This window comes from Nyctibius grandis, chromosome 10 (genome assembly GCF_013368605.1).
Source record: "Nyctibius grandis isolate bNycGra1 chromosome 10, bNycGra1.pri, whole genome shotgun sequence".
Taxonomy (NCBI): Eukaryota; Metazoa; Chordata; class Aves; order Nyctibiiformes; family Nyctibiidae; genus Nyctibius; species Nyctibius grandis.
In genome coordinates, this window is record NC_090667.1 from 7499942 (window position 1) to 7513907 (window position 13966).

Below are 13966 nucleotides of genomic sequence, written 5' to 3' on the forward strand. Positions count from 1 at the left end.
GGCGGTGCGGGGCGATGGGTGCTGGGTGCTGCACCCCGAGCCGGGGTGTGAGCAGCCTCCCCGAGGGAGCTGGGTGATGGGGAGAGGAGGAGGCGAAGGCGGTGGAGTGAGGCCGGGCTTGTGCCCCCAGGCTGGGCATGGCAGGGGTGGCACGGGGGCTCCCTGCACGTGGACACGTTGCCCACGCGTGCTCTGTGCGCACACGCGTGTTGCACAAATGCACGCGGCACACGAGCGGGCTGCACGCCTTCAGGCACTCTGCACACGGGTACAGCACACACCCGCGTTGCACAGATACGTGCCACACACACACGTGTGCTGCACACGCATGCGGTTGCATCACACACATGCTGCTCACGCAAATATGCAGGACATTGCCTACACATACCGCAAACACAGAGATGCTGCATACACCACACACGTATCTGTGCTGCACACACACACACACCACAAATACATCACACATGCACTTAACCGCACCCATATATGTTACATACACACACCCCGGCAGCACACATACGCTGCACATGCAATGCCACCATATTACATTACATACACACACGCTACACACACATGCTGTGTATAGACATACACGTTGCATATGCACACACACATCTATGCTGCACATCCATGCACAGACACTGCACATACGTACAATATGTATAAATACATAAAAATTATGCCGTCCACACACATATTTACAATAGAGCAGCGGGGACCTGCCCTGCGTTTCCCTGTCCCAGCCTGGCCACAAAAGGCCTGGAAGGGTCCCATTGGGGCTGGGATCTTGTACATCACTGCAGTGCCCAAACCCGAGCCCAGCATGGGGCCCCGCAGTGCACAGCATGTCCTGCTCGCCTCTGCACCCATGGGAGACAGATCCCCAGGGCGATGGCTCCCAGACCCTGCGCTTCGCCCCCAGCCCAGCCGGGTGACGTTGGGGCTGACATTGGAGCTCTTGCTCCAGTTCCTCCCAGCGAGAACAGCCTGGGCACGGCGGTGGCGATCACAGCGCGGCGGGGCAGGAAGGGGCTTTGGGCCCAAGGTATGTTAGCGATTAACGGCGCTTTCCAGCGATTCATCTTGCAGCGGAGGGTGGAAACGTAGGAGGGTTGTTTGCAGGCGCTTGTATTAATCATCCGGGCTAACACACCATTAACGTCCTCCTGCATTTTAAAGATGACAAATTTTATTTGACTTCTCTCAATCACAGTTCCCGGGCGGATTGGGGAGCCACTTAAATGCCTCGGATTTTCCATCGTTAGTTGTTACAAGGCGAGTTGCAAAGGCAGGAGGCCGGGGGGGCCGGGGCAGGGTGCAAGTGGGTCTCTGGTTCTGTCGGGTCCAGGCAGCCAGGGAACGGGGCGGGGGGGGGTGGCTGTACTGGATCTGCTCAGCTTCGCTCCCCCCTACTTTGTTCTTAGCTGCTGCAAAGCCCCCCCCTTCCCCACCCCCTTTAAACAAGCTCCCTGCAAACATTTGCTAGTGATTACTCTCCTGTTAGAGTCAGGCCTTGGGTAGGGCGTCGTGTCCCCGATTTCCTCCAAAACACTCGTGGCTGGGTGGCATCCCTGAGCCCGGCTCAGAGCTGGCAGGGACCAGTGCCCGCCTGGCAGAGTTTCAGGGGTCCCGCTTCATGCGTCACCCCCCCCCGCCATGCTGGCACAGCATCACCTGCAGTGCCCTGCTTCCCCTTACAAACCAGCCAGGTTCCTCACCGAGCCTCTCCTCACCCCTCTAAAAGCCCTGATGCAGCAAACTGCCAGGCTGGGGTCTGTGCCACCCAACCCCATCCCTGGAAACAACTTCCCCCCCAAAAAAAAAAACCCTTCCATCCCCATAGCCCTGCATTGCCCAGGCCACTCACAGCCACGTCCAGCTCGGAGCCGTCGCCTCGAGCCGTGCACCGGAGCCACCTCCAGCCTCCAGCAGCTGAGCCAGGTAAGCCCAGCCCAAGCCCGGGCGTTATCTTGCTTTATCCCCCCCCGCCGGAGGTCCCTGGACCCCGCGCAGTTTGGAAGTTCTCAGCTGAGCAAATAGTGGGACAGGCGGGTTGATTTTCCTTTGGAAAATTGTTCTAATCTTTCGTGTTTTAATAAAATAATAAAACTGGAGCCCTTTTCATGCCGACACCTTCTAAATCAAACCAGACTGCCTTTGTCATGGCGTCCAAATTTAGCACTTCTCAAACTTTTGGTGAGTTTCTTTAATTTCACGTCTCCCCACTCGCGCGGGGCGGGGGGGGGGGAGACGCCGAGCGGTTCGGATTAGGCGATTTATGGCTGGCGTGGTGGGAGGAACCATGTTTCTCTCCACCTGTTTTCCTTCAAATCCTTCCCAGAGAAAGATTTCCTGCCCTCACGACCAGGCGATGGTGCTGGGGGGGGGCCCGTGCCACTTGTTGAGGTGGGGGGCTGATGTTATCCTGGGTCTCTGCAGCCCCCAGCACTCCAACCCCAGCAGGAGCCACCCAGCTCTGCACCCATCCCCTGCCCCGGGACAGGGGCTGCGTTTTTGGCCCCGGCCCCTCGGCCACCTCCTTATCAGCGCCCAGCAAGTGGCAGCCCAGGGTGTCCTGTGACTTTGACGCCAGCTCTGCTCCCCCCCGCTCCGTCTCCCTTATCTAAATAGGAGCGTAAATCAGGGCCTTGGCAGATGCCCTGGCAGGACAGGGACTCCATAAAAAGGGGCTCTGCTCCAGCTCTGTTTACATTGCAGCCCCATAAAATATTCCCCTTGTCTTCCCTGCTAGTGTCTCCCTGCAGCATCCCAGCACCGTCCTGCACCCGCATCCCCCCCGCCCCAGGCTCCACTGAAGCTCTGGGGCACAGCTGGAAGGTCCCAGCCCCAACACCCTGCAGCCCCCTCCATGTCCCCCCATCAGGTTCTGCCCCGAGGTACCTTGGCACCCAGCCGCTGCCTCCGATCCCCCCCTGCGACAGACGCCGCAGGCACAGAGCGGGGCTGAGCCAGCTCCCCCGGGCAGCTGGGTTGTGTCTAAAGGTGCCCCTGGGTATTTATAGCACTCGCCTGGAATAATGCAATAATCATCACTCAGCACCTTCCTAACAGTTCTGCTGCTGGAGGCATGGGGGAAACGGTTGCAAAAAGCCTTGGGAAACTGAGGCAGGAGCAGGCTGTGCTGCAAGGAGAGGTGTGCAGGGTGAGGCTGGGCTGGCTGCACAAATGTCCCTGCTTGGGGGGGGATTATTTTCCTCCCGGTGCTGTGAGGAGGGAGAGAACCTGCAGAGGTGAATGAAATCAGGTCAATTTGACGGGCAATGAACCCAGCGCCGGGGTCACGGCCAAGGCTGGGCTATGAGTGCCAGGGCTGCGAGAGCCCGCTCAGGGCATCCCTCCTCCCCGGGAGGGTTTGCCACACGTGTCCTGCTCCACCAGTGTGGGTCTTGTAGGGGCCGGGGGCGCGTTGGCGTACAGGGAGCTCACACGTGCCGGTGCTCACGAGCTCCTGCACCCGCACACTGCCCGAGACCCCCAGACTATCACTGGGCTGCTTGATCCTACAATCGAGCAACCCCAGGTGGGGTTCGGGCTGTCAAAGCCCCACCGAAGGAGCAGGAGGAATCGGGGGTGAGCTGGGCACCCGCCGTGGCCCTGGCTGTGCCGTGCTGAGCCCGGATGCTCCTGCTCTCAGCAGCGACCCGCAGCATCTTCTCGGTACACACACCTCCCGCGCCGCCCCTCCGGCGACATAAAGGATGGCTGCAACCATTGCCTCTCCAGAAACACAATCTATTTATGGCCAAGCAGCCACTGCCCTGTCTGGATAAATCAAAAGGAAAACAAAGCTTTATGGAAAAAAGATTATTAAATTTTCCATGTGCTCCTGAAAGGATGCGCCAGGCACTCGCTGTTTATTTTTTTGTCCTCTCTCCTTGCTCGTACTGCAAATGACATTGTGTTTACAAAAGTTTTTATGTCATCAGAGCAAAGTCACAGCTCGGCTTCCTCTCCTGTGTATTTTATGTAGACGGATGTGTCTGCGAGGAACATTCAAACTAAACAGAGCGCCGGTTTATAGGAAAATGTATTTATTTGAAAAATCGTAACTCACAATTTCGGCAAAACTGGGCTCCACGTTTATTGCCGCTAATGGGGTGTGGCGGCCGTAAATTAACCTGGAAAATTGCTGCGGCCGTATCAACAACGGCTCATTGTGCTGACAGAGCAGAGCGGAGCAGCCGCTCCCCAAAGACGGCTCATGTCAATTCGCAATTAGGGCTGGATGCAAACAATAGGCAAAGGGAAGGGAACGGCGGCCCCGCAGCTCACCACTGCAACCGGCCCCAGAACGTTACTCCAGGCTGGCGTGGGTGCCCCGAGTCTTACTTGTAACAGTGCTGTTCCCCCGTCTGATTGCCACGGAGATCGGTGGAAGGAGGCTCCACCTGCCGTAAAGGGGATTTCTGGTTGTGTTACATGACCCTCGTGGACACGCAATTGGCAATGATGGAAAAAACGAGTCCGTGAGCTCCGCCTGGCAGCCCAGGTGACCCACGTGCATGGAGAGCTGGTCCTGTTGCTCCCCAATTAACCTCTCAATCCAGAAGAAACTTTTGCACTGAAGCAGGAGTGATGCTTCTGCCCTGAATCCTCTTCTTTCCCCACTCAAACTCCCTGCTGAGACCAACACCGACCCCCAAAGTGCCAGGGCTGGGAGCTGACCCCAGGGCAGGAGGTGCCACCATCATCCCCCTGTCCCCAGTCTCCTGGCTTGGGGCAGGGTTGGGTTGCTGACCCGTGGTGGCACCTCTCCCCTCGTGGGGAGAAGCGGAGAAGAGCTCCCGGCTGATGCAGGTCCGTGACGAAAACCAGCGCCTTCCCCTCCTCCGTCCACTTTCCACTCCTGAAGCAAATTTACAAGGGCTCTAAAATGTCCCGCTCCAGGGCATTAGCCAACTGCTAATGGCCGGGGATTGGGAAAGACATTTCCTCCGCGCGAGAAGGATTGCATAAGCGCTTATTAAGGCAGCTCCTGGCGTCTTCGTCTAAAGCATCTGGTTTGGGGCATGGCTGGAGACGAACTGCTGGATCTGGATGGGGTAGAGCTGGGCTCGCTGCTTCCAGCTTTCCCCTCGTCCGGATGTGGGTGCAAATTCAGGTCGTCTCATATGCGCTGGTGGGGAAAAGGGAGGTGGGTCATGACATGAGATGTGTCTTTCTCCCCCTCCCTCTGCTCTCCATCTCATCCTGGTGGTGCCACCATGGGGACTTGCCTTCACACCATTTGCTCCGTTGGCTCTTGCTTTGCCATGTTAGGCAGGAGGAGGCATGGTGTGAGCTTGAGGACCCTTCCCACCCCCGGTACCCCAGTTGCCATGATGCCCTACATTCATGAAGGATCTCCCTGGTCACTGGTCACGTCGCCATCCCACCTTCCTTGAAAGAAGGGCTTCCCTCCTGTCCCATTGCCACTGTGCCTTGCGTGGGGACTGATCTGGCTCGTTGTTTGAGCTCCTGTGATCCTGCACCGTGGTTGTCTGACATTGCAGGTAATTGGCTTTGTGGTGGGAGAAGGCTGGTGACAGTGGCCTGGACCACCAAAACAGGGTGGGAAGATCTAACGGGGCTCTGCTGTGCCACAGGCTCAGCTTGGCACCGGGGAGCAGTGGGAGCCAGGGAGCAGCATCCTGCCCACATTTCCCTGAGGTGAGACCATGTCCTGGTGTCCGTACTTCCCACCCTCCTCCCCGTGCAGTTCCACCTGGGTTTTTTTACCTCATTTTGACTCTTAAGTTGTTTGGGGCAATTCCAGTTCTTGTCACACAGCACCTTGTGCCTGGTCCGGCTGTGCCTTGCCAGCGCTGCCAGGGTCGGAGGATAAGGATAATTAGTGGTGCCTTGTTATCCTGGTTATCCTCAGCTCTCTCACAATCCCAGGGCTCCTCTCCTCCAGGTGCAGGAGCTCCTGCTCCACTCCCAGGGGAGCAGAGGGGCTGGTTTTCCCCCGGTCCCCCCCATGGCACCCCGAGCAGCCTCCGGGCCGGCCATCGGGTTATGGCGAGACTTACAAGATTTTTTTTCCAAGGTTGGGTTCTTTTTCTGTAGATTGGGATGGTTTTAAAAATTAATAAGCGTCTGTTAAGACTTTTTTTGCAACTGAAAATTATTTGGGGGCTGGGGATTTAAAATCATTTTAGCACTTTTTTCCCACCCTTTTTCCCCCCTGTTTTATAAACGGGAGGTGGCAGAAGCAGGAGCGCAGCCGGCATCAGACCGGGGCTGCAAATATTTTCCTTTTTAGGATGAAAGTTTGGGGGGAGGAGATGGCGAGGAACTGGGGGTCAGTTATTAGACCTGTTTCATTGGGTTTTGCTCTACGTCCCCACAAAAAAAAAAAAAAAAAAATGGTGAGAAGGAGGAGAAATCTGGAGAACCACAAGGCAACGTTTCTTTAGTTAAAACCAACATTTTCACACCAAAGTCGCCGCCGGCCGCGGGCTGTATCCAGCCCCCCGCCTCACCACACCGGCTTTTATAAGCACAGCCTGTGCAAGCCCGTGTTGTCTGGGGGGACGGCGTGGGCTGGGAGGGGTGGCTGGGCTGCCTGGCTCTTCACCAGAGCTGCCGCTGTCCCGGCACTGGAATGTGCTCCCAAAATATGCGCTCGCAAAGGCATTGCAGAGCCGCCAGCCCTGCGCTGCGCCGGGGGACACCCCCTGGTACCGGACACCCTCTGTCCTTTTATCCAGCAGCGAAATGCTCCATTTGGGGCAAAAAAACATTTTTTTGTTGATTTTTTTTTTTTAATGAAAGCTGCCCCAGTCTCACTCCCCATCATCCAGGCAGTTCCTGGTTTTCGGGTTCAGGGTGGCACTTTGCCTCCTCAGGGCTCATTATCCCCCACCCAAAGCTGGGACCCAGCACCCAGCATCGCCCTGCTTTGCTTTTGGGGAGTCACGGGATGGGGATGGGCTGTGAAAAGTGGATCCAGACCTAGCAGAGAATAATGACTTTATTTATTGTATGTCAATATGCAGCTCCTCCTAACATGCTCTGGAGAAAAAAAAACTGTTTGAAATGGAGCTTATTGGAAGGAAAAAATTTCTCCTGTAAAAATGCTGATCCCTCCCCAGTTCTCAAAACTGAAACAAAATAGTTTGCTTTGAGCTGAAGACATTTCTGCTCTTGGCTCCTTGTTTCCCAAGAAGAGCAGTGAACATGAAGGAAAAACAAGCTTTCCCCATTAAAACACGCTTAAGCGAAACTCCAGTTTTCTCTTAAACTTTGGTTGGAAACATTTGGAGCAGCTTCGTGCGAACCAGTTCTGCCCTTTGAGAAGCCATTAAAATAAAAAAAAAAAAACACACCAATCCAAAATAGCCATTTCTGCAGGAAGCATCTTGTTTGGACAAAAGAGAGAGGTTTGTTTTACACCATAAATCCAAAAGCTCCCAGGGAAGCGTGGTGAAACCCGCTCTGGTGGTGGAGCCGCTCCAGGGACGTTTTGCAGGACGCAGCCAAAGCCAGTGGCACTGGCGAGGCAAGGGCCACCACCGGCACCTCACCGCTGGTTGTCCCAGCCAGTGGAGTGTCTCCGACTTTGACACAGTGTGTTTTCCATCAGGATGAAGGCTTGCAGGGGGTGTGTTTTGGCAAGGAGAGATTTTGGACCAGTGTTTGGCCCCGCTCTGAGCTTGCCCCAGGGTTTCTGTGGCCTCTCCAAAGGGCTCATCCCATGCAGGAGCCCCAGAAACTCGCCCTAGAAACTCGCCCCAGGACAAACAAAAACCCTTCCCCAAGGAGTCATCATAAAGACCCTTCATAAAGTCCTTTTGTTTTCACTGATTCCACATTGCACAGAAAAAAAATCCCAGCAATCCCTAAGCCAGCAATATACACACCAGCAATGCTGATATGGTATTTTAAAATATATGCATAAAAATACGGGGTGTGTGTGTCTATCTATATATATGTATGGCGCTGCTTTTTCTGCTAGTGGCATCAGACTGCAATTTAAGCATAAATATTTCTACCCCAGGGTCTTTGGCGATGAACTTTTTGACATGCAGCTGCCCCCCTTACACGGAAAGCCCGACCCAGTGAGAGCCTGCCGGGGCGCTCGGCCCGACCCCTGTGCAACTGGGCAAAAATTATTCCTCATGGATTTGCACGAACCTGCTGGTGTATAAGGGGAACTGGGATCCTTCCAGACGGGTGCTCCTGCTCGCCGTGGCTCTCCAGGAGGAAGCCGTCTCAGCCTCATCCGCTCTGTGTGATGCCGAAATCCCAGGGCAGAGGGTCTCTGCAGCCCGGTGGCAGTGAGCATCCCATGCCACGTCCTCACCACCCCAAGGGCTGCTGCACCCCCCCTTTCCTCAGGACTGGATGGGGGGAGAAGAGGCCACGCTGCTGTGAAACCACAATTTTAGAGGGTGGTGGTTTTCTTGAGCCGAAACGGCAAGAAACATCATGTCTAAAAAATGACAGGCTTAATTTGCGGTGTCATTAACCAGAGCCGAAACCCTAGATGGGCTGGGTCTCCTGTGTGCAGCGCGCTCGCTTCCCGCGCTGCAGCTGATCTTTCTCTGATTCTGCCAGATAAAGGCCTTTGCGGGTGCATTTCCCTCGCTCAGCCCTTGTTTTTCTTCACGTGGATGTTATTATTCAGTATATGGGCTGAGGAAGTCGTTTCTCCCCCTCTCTCGCACATGCATGCATAGCGGGTGCCTGTACCCCCTGTAACGCACCGGCTCCCCAGCACGCTTGTGCTCCCCCGTGTATTTGCAGGGGGTTCAAATGAGCCCAAAACACGGCCCTCGGGCAGCGTCCCTTCTTGCCAGAAGAAAAACTCGCATTTCTGAGCTGGCCACAACCTTGAGATCTCGCGGAAACAAGCCCCAGGATCCGACCCAGGGGCAGTGTGGTGAGGCTGGTGTGAGCTGTAGGTGTGCAGGGGGACTGGGAAGACCCACAAAAGCCCCATAACCCCTGGTCTCTTGGTCCCAGCTGCGGTTACAAGCCACATTCCCAGTTAAAAGCAGATGCTGAGACCCAGATGTGCTGGATGTGGAGAGCAGCCCCCGGCCGGGCGAACTGGGCTGCAGCGTTTGGCCACGCCGGTGGCTCTGCTGGGCTTACAGACACTGGGACTTAAACACAAACGGTTTTTTTAAATTAACACATTTGCTCTGGGCTTTGAGTAGACCCTGCCTTGGCGAGCGGAGAGCTGGAGGTGAAGGGGCTCGCGTGAAGCTTGCTGGTAAGCGAGCGGCAGAGCCGAGCGTGCCGCCTGCCTGCACCGCGCGCGTCGGCAGGGTCAGAGCACGGTAGGAAAAAATACCGCAATAGGCAAAGCATGTCCCATTTGCCCCTAAGCTCCTGCTCTTCCTGTGCTGATAACGAGCCCAGTAAATCTCCCTACAGCAGCGTGACTTTTTTCTCCCCTCTCCTGCCCTTGCAGCAGTGGGCTGGCTGCGGGAGCTGCGATGGGGCTGCCCTCCTCATCCCTCTGCGGGAAATACCCCAAAGCAGCGCAGCCCCCCGATCACCCTGGCAGGCTCTAGCAGCCCCTGAGCCCTGCCCTGCAGCGCAGGAAGGCAGCTGGGTGAAGGCAGGAGCTGTCTCCTCTCTAATTGTCCCCCCGGAGCCCTGTGGCCGAGCCACTTACTGATATCTCGGGCCATCGCGGCTGGTCCCAGGCTGACTCAGGCGGGATGCAGACTGATACAGCCCCTCTGCCCTGCTCTGACAGGGATTCAGGGCAAGAGTGGGAGAGGAAAACCCAGAGGATACATGTCCAAAGCCTCCTTTGCCTTAGTGCTTCGGCTGAGCTGGGGAGTTTGGGCAGTGAGCAGCTTCCTGTCGCAGGCTGCTGCTCCGCTGGGTGCACTGCACCGACCTGGGAGAGCCCGAGCTCGCTCCAGCCCAGGTGGGATGCGACATTGCTGCTCTGAAAAAGTAGCTCTGCACACGCTTTGAGGCAGGATGGGGTTTTCTCGATTCAGGAGTCGTGGTGAGACCACAGGGCCAATCATTTCCCAAGCCAGAGATGGCCTCAACGTCGCCTCCCGATTGCTCTCTCATGGGTGACAAGGAGCCAGGACCCCTTTTCTGCCCCCGCCCTGCAGCCAGGCCCCTGCCACCAAATCACCCACAATAAATACCACTGTGCCATGGCTGGGCTGCTGCCTCGTCGGGACCTTCCTCCCTCCCGTACCAGCAAACGCTGTTGGTTTCCCTCTTCCTCTCCCGAATTCCTCATAAATTTCCCGTTACCGGCTCCACCAGCGCCATGTTCCCATTAAGCCTCGCAGGCTGATTGCATCTGTCAGTGTCACTGTCTGGGGCTGGAATGTGTCACCCTGCTCCAGAGGAGTCATTTATTTCGCCGTAGCAGAGCATTTCAGGACAAAGTGCTGCGTTAGATCATGGTGGGACAGTTTTCCTGCGGTGGCGAGCGCCGATCCATCTAGCGCAGCGGGAGGAAAGCGCCAGTGCTGGATTCTTTCCTATTTATTTTTCCTAAACAGAGGGCTGAGGAGTGCGAGAGTCGCCTACCAGCAGGATCCTGCGCTTTGCTGGAGCGTCCGACGGAAAAGAAGTTTGCTTTAAAAAGTCTCCAAAACCTGTGTCTGGAGCAGACCTTTTTTTACCACCCTCCCTGTCATGTCTCACTGCTTCTCTAAGAACCCTCGGGGTGCCCAGCCGGTGGCAGGGTTGGCCCCACAGCTGGGTGTGCTTCAGGGACCCTGCCGTGTGGTGGCAAGGGCTGGGGCTTGTAGGGATGACGCACATAGAACCACGTCCCAGCACGGTGCTGCGTCCCTGCAGGCAGCACGGGCAGGGAAGCGCTGGCGATGATGGCATGGTGACAGCGGGGAGCAGCCAGCTGTGATGTGCCCATGGCCACGCCACGTGCAGCAGGTCCCTAATGCCGGGGAGGGGGCTCTCTTGTAGGTATTAGATGTGATAATCAGGCATTCACAGTTAAAACATAAAATGAAATTAGGCCCTTGCTCTTGTTACCCGTGTAAGCATGCAGCTGCGTGCGGGAACCCGGAGCGCTGGGAAATACTCTGTCCTGACCAAGGCATCCCCTGTCCCTGCCTGGCAGGACAACATCCCCGCAACGGCAGGGATGTGTGTTGGGGAGACAGAGTGATGGAGTAGAGAAGCCGAAGGGACGGCTGGTCACCATGAGGACAGACACCCTTCTGCGCCGGGTCATCCTCAGTGCAGCGGTGAAGGACTCGTCTGCCTTCCTGTGGGATACATGCCCCGGAGTGGTACTGTGCCACTGCTAACAGGTTTCCAGTTGCTTTTTCCCAACTACCTGTGCTGGTGTCCTCTGAAGGGGCTCAAATGTGCTGGGAAGAGCCTCTCCTCGGGGTGCTGCCCGGTGACCTGCATATGGTAGGGGTGGAAGAGACAGTCAGTCTGTACGGCTTTGTTTATAAGAACATATTTGCAGTGATTGATGTCCGAGCTGGGGAAGTATGCTTGCAAGTGAGACTTTAAAACATGAATCAAACAATGTTTGGAATATGTACGCTGCTCTGTCAAACATTTCTCGACGTTTGGAGTCTGCAGAGCCTGCGCGTCCAGAGGTACCAGTGCCTGTGCGGAGGTGTCTGGAGGGAAAGCGTCCGCCCCGCTGTGAGGGCGAGCATGGGCATCCTTCAGCCTCACCATCTTTCAGCCCTGGTATCGCCTCCCCGCACCGAGAGGCTGCTGGGGATGGGTCAGGGTTCGCGCCCGTGGCCGCTCTGCCGAGGGGTGCGTGCGGAGGTGTCCCGTTAAGCCCCGTCCATCACGGGACATTCCTTCACGCGACGCTCCTTACTGCCAAATTGTCCCCCGAGGCTGCCGAGGAATGAAAGCGGCCCTGGAGGACAGAGTCAGCTTTCAGGCTTCCTTCCCCTCCAGATAACCCGATTGCCCGTGGAGAGAAGAAAGGTCTGGAAGGGGCGGGCCACATCCAGATGTTCACTAAGTGCATTAAGACCCTCAGCCAGAGGAGCACATGCTTCAGGTTAAGCCCCTGAGCAGTCCCAGCTGCAGCAGTATTAATGAAGTCTTCAGTTAATTGTTTGCTGAATGCTCTCCCTGATAAGCACTGGGATGGCTTATAGGGGACGGGGAATCTTCTCGGGGTTTCTCTTCGCATGTCCTGCTTGGGAAGTCATGCATGGGCATCCCTCCGTATCAGCATTGCGGCTGCCATGCCACCTCCTTTGCCCATGGAGTGACACGGGTTTCCCAGTTCAGAGAGCTGCCCACACCCATCGGGCAGGAGTCATGCATGTGGCTCCGCATTTTCTGGAGCTCTGCTTTCTCCTCCCTTGGTAGGGATGTTACTGCTTCCCATTGCCCATGGGGCGGGGCTGGATGTGGCTCATCTCAGCAGAGCCAGCTGTTGAAATCACTGCCAGCTGTTGGGACACCTCTGCCCCATCCCACCTTCTCCAGGTCCCAGGGGGCACCTTGTCCTCCCAGTCCCAAGCTGGCCCTGGGCCACCACCGGACCGCACCAGAGAGGTTCCAGCCCTGCCAGCTGAGTTGAGCAATGCCCTCAGCCTTGGGGACATGTACACATGACCCGATGGCACCAGGTGACATGCCACGCTCAGAGAGGAGCATCCTCGCCCCAGTGAGCTGTCCTAGAGAACAGATAAGTGGGGTGACACCAAACCCGCCCTTACTGGGAAAGGGATCGGTTGGGGAAGCCACAGGGGTGCTTGTGCCAGCTGGCTGCCATTCACTGGCTATAAATGACGTTTCCAGCCCCAGATTGGGTGAGAGCATTTGGGACTGAGAGGGACACCAGGAACTGGGCATACCTCCAGGCCGGGCAGACCTTCCTCCTCCAGGCTCTCTGCCCACTGTTGCCCACGGGGACAGCGGCTCTGCCCGTCTCATTCCTCCACCCAGCCATTATTTATTTATTTTCCCCAGGAACCTCAAGAAAACCAGTAGAAAGATATTTTTGATCAACGGAAACCAGAAGGACCTCTGTTTCTCCCCCCAAGCACACCACCCTTGTGCAAAGTCTCTTTAACCGCATGCACGGAAAACGCATCCGTGAGCAGATCCCCCTCTCTTGCGGGTCCGCTTTCGTTGCCTTTTAGCACGAGGGAGATTTATTCACTCCGTGGATATTTTGAAAAGATATTTTCTTTATAGCTGGGCTTCTCCCGCTTAGGCGAGATTAGGAGGTCGTATTTCATGACTTCTCATGGATCCCCTTTCCGAAGCTCTAATGAACTATGGATGAGTGACCGCGGTAATCCAGTCTGTGCAGGAGCTCGTTAAAGTCACTGAGTCCGTTACAATAACTAGCTACATCTGATCAGATTACTTCTTTAAATCGCTGGTTCCACTGGCACATGGGAGCCTGCTTTATCCCAGCACGGGCAGCAGGAGCTTCGCTCCTGGCTTGGCGAGTGCCGGGCTCTCGCCTTGTGCACCGCTAATGAGGCACAATTTGATTAACTCAGGTTGCAGAAGGGCCATGGGATTTCCCTGCGCTGCTTCGCTCGGCCAACCCTGGCTGGAGCAGGCAGCCTCGCCTACTGCTGGAGGCAAATGATGGGTACACAGAAATGATCTGACCATCTCCTGGTTATAGATAGAGATTTAGGGAGAGGGCTGGCGAGCGGCTGCCTGGGGCCACATCCAGCGCAGACCCATGTGAATAGCAGCAGGGCAGCTGAACGGCGGGGGAAGCCGCAATTCCAGCTCCGTGCCCTGCGAGGAGCAGCTCCCTGTCACCCTGCCCCATCCTATACTCGCCGCCTTTTCGAGCCCACGGCCCCCACCGTGGCATCATGCCCTCCCTGCAGTGGCAGGGCTCACAGCCCCAGAGCCATGGGATGGAGCCCAGCCCAGTGTTCCAGTTAAACGGAGCCCAGCACACCAGTAAAACAGGCTGCAGCCCCGCCGGCAGCGGGCTCTGCCCTCCCGCCCCACACCGAGGTGGTCGTCCCGACCCCTGCCTGTATCC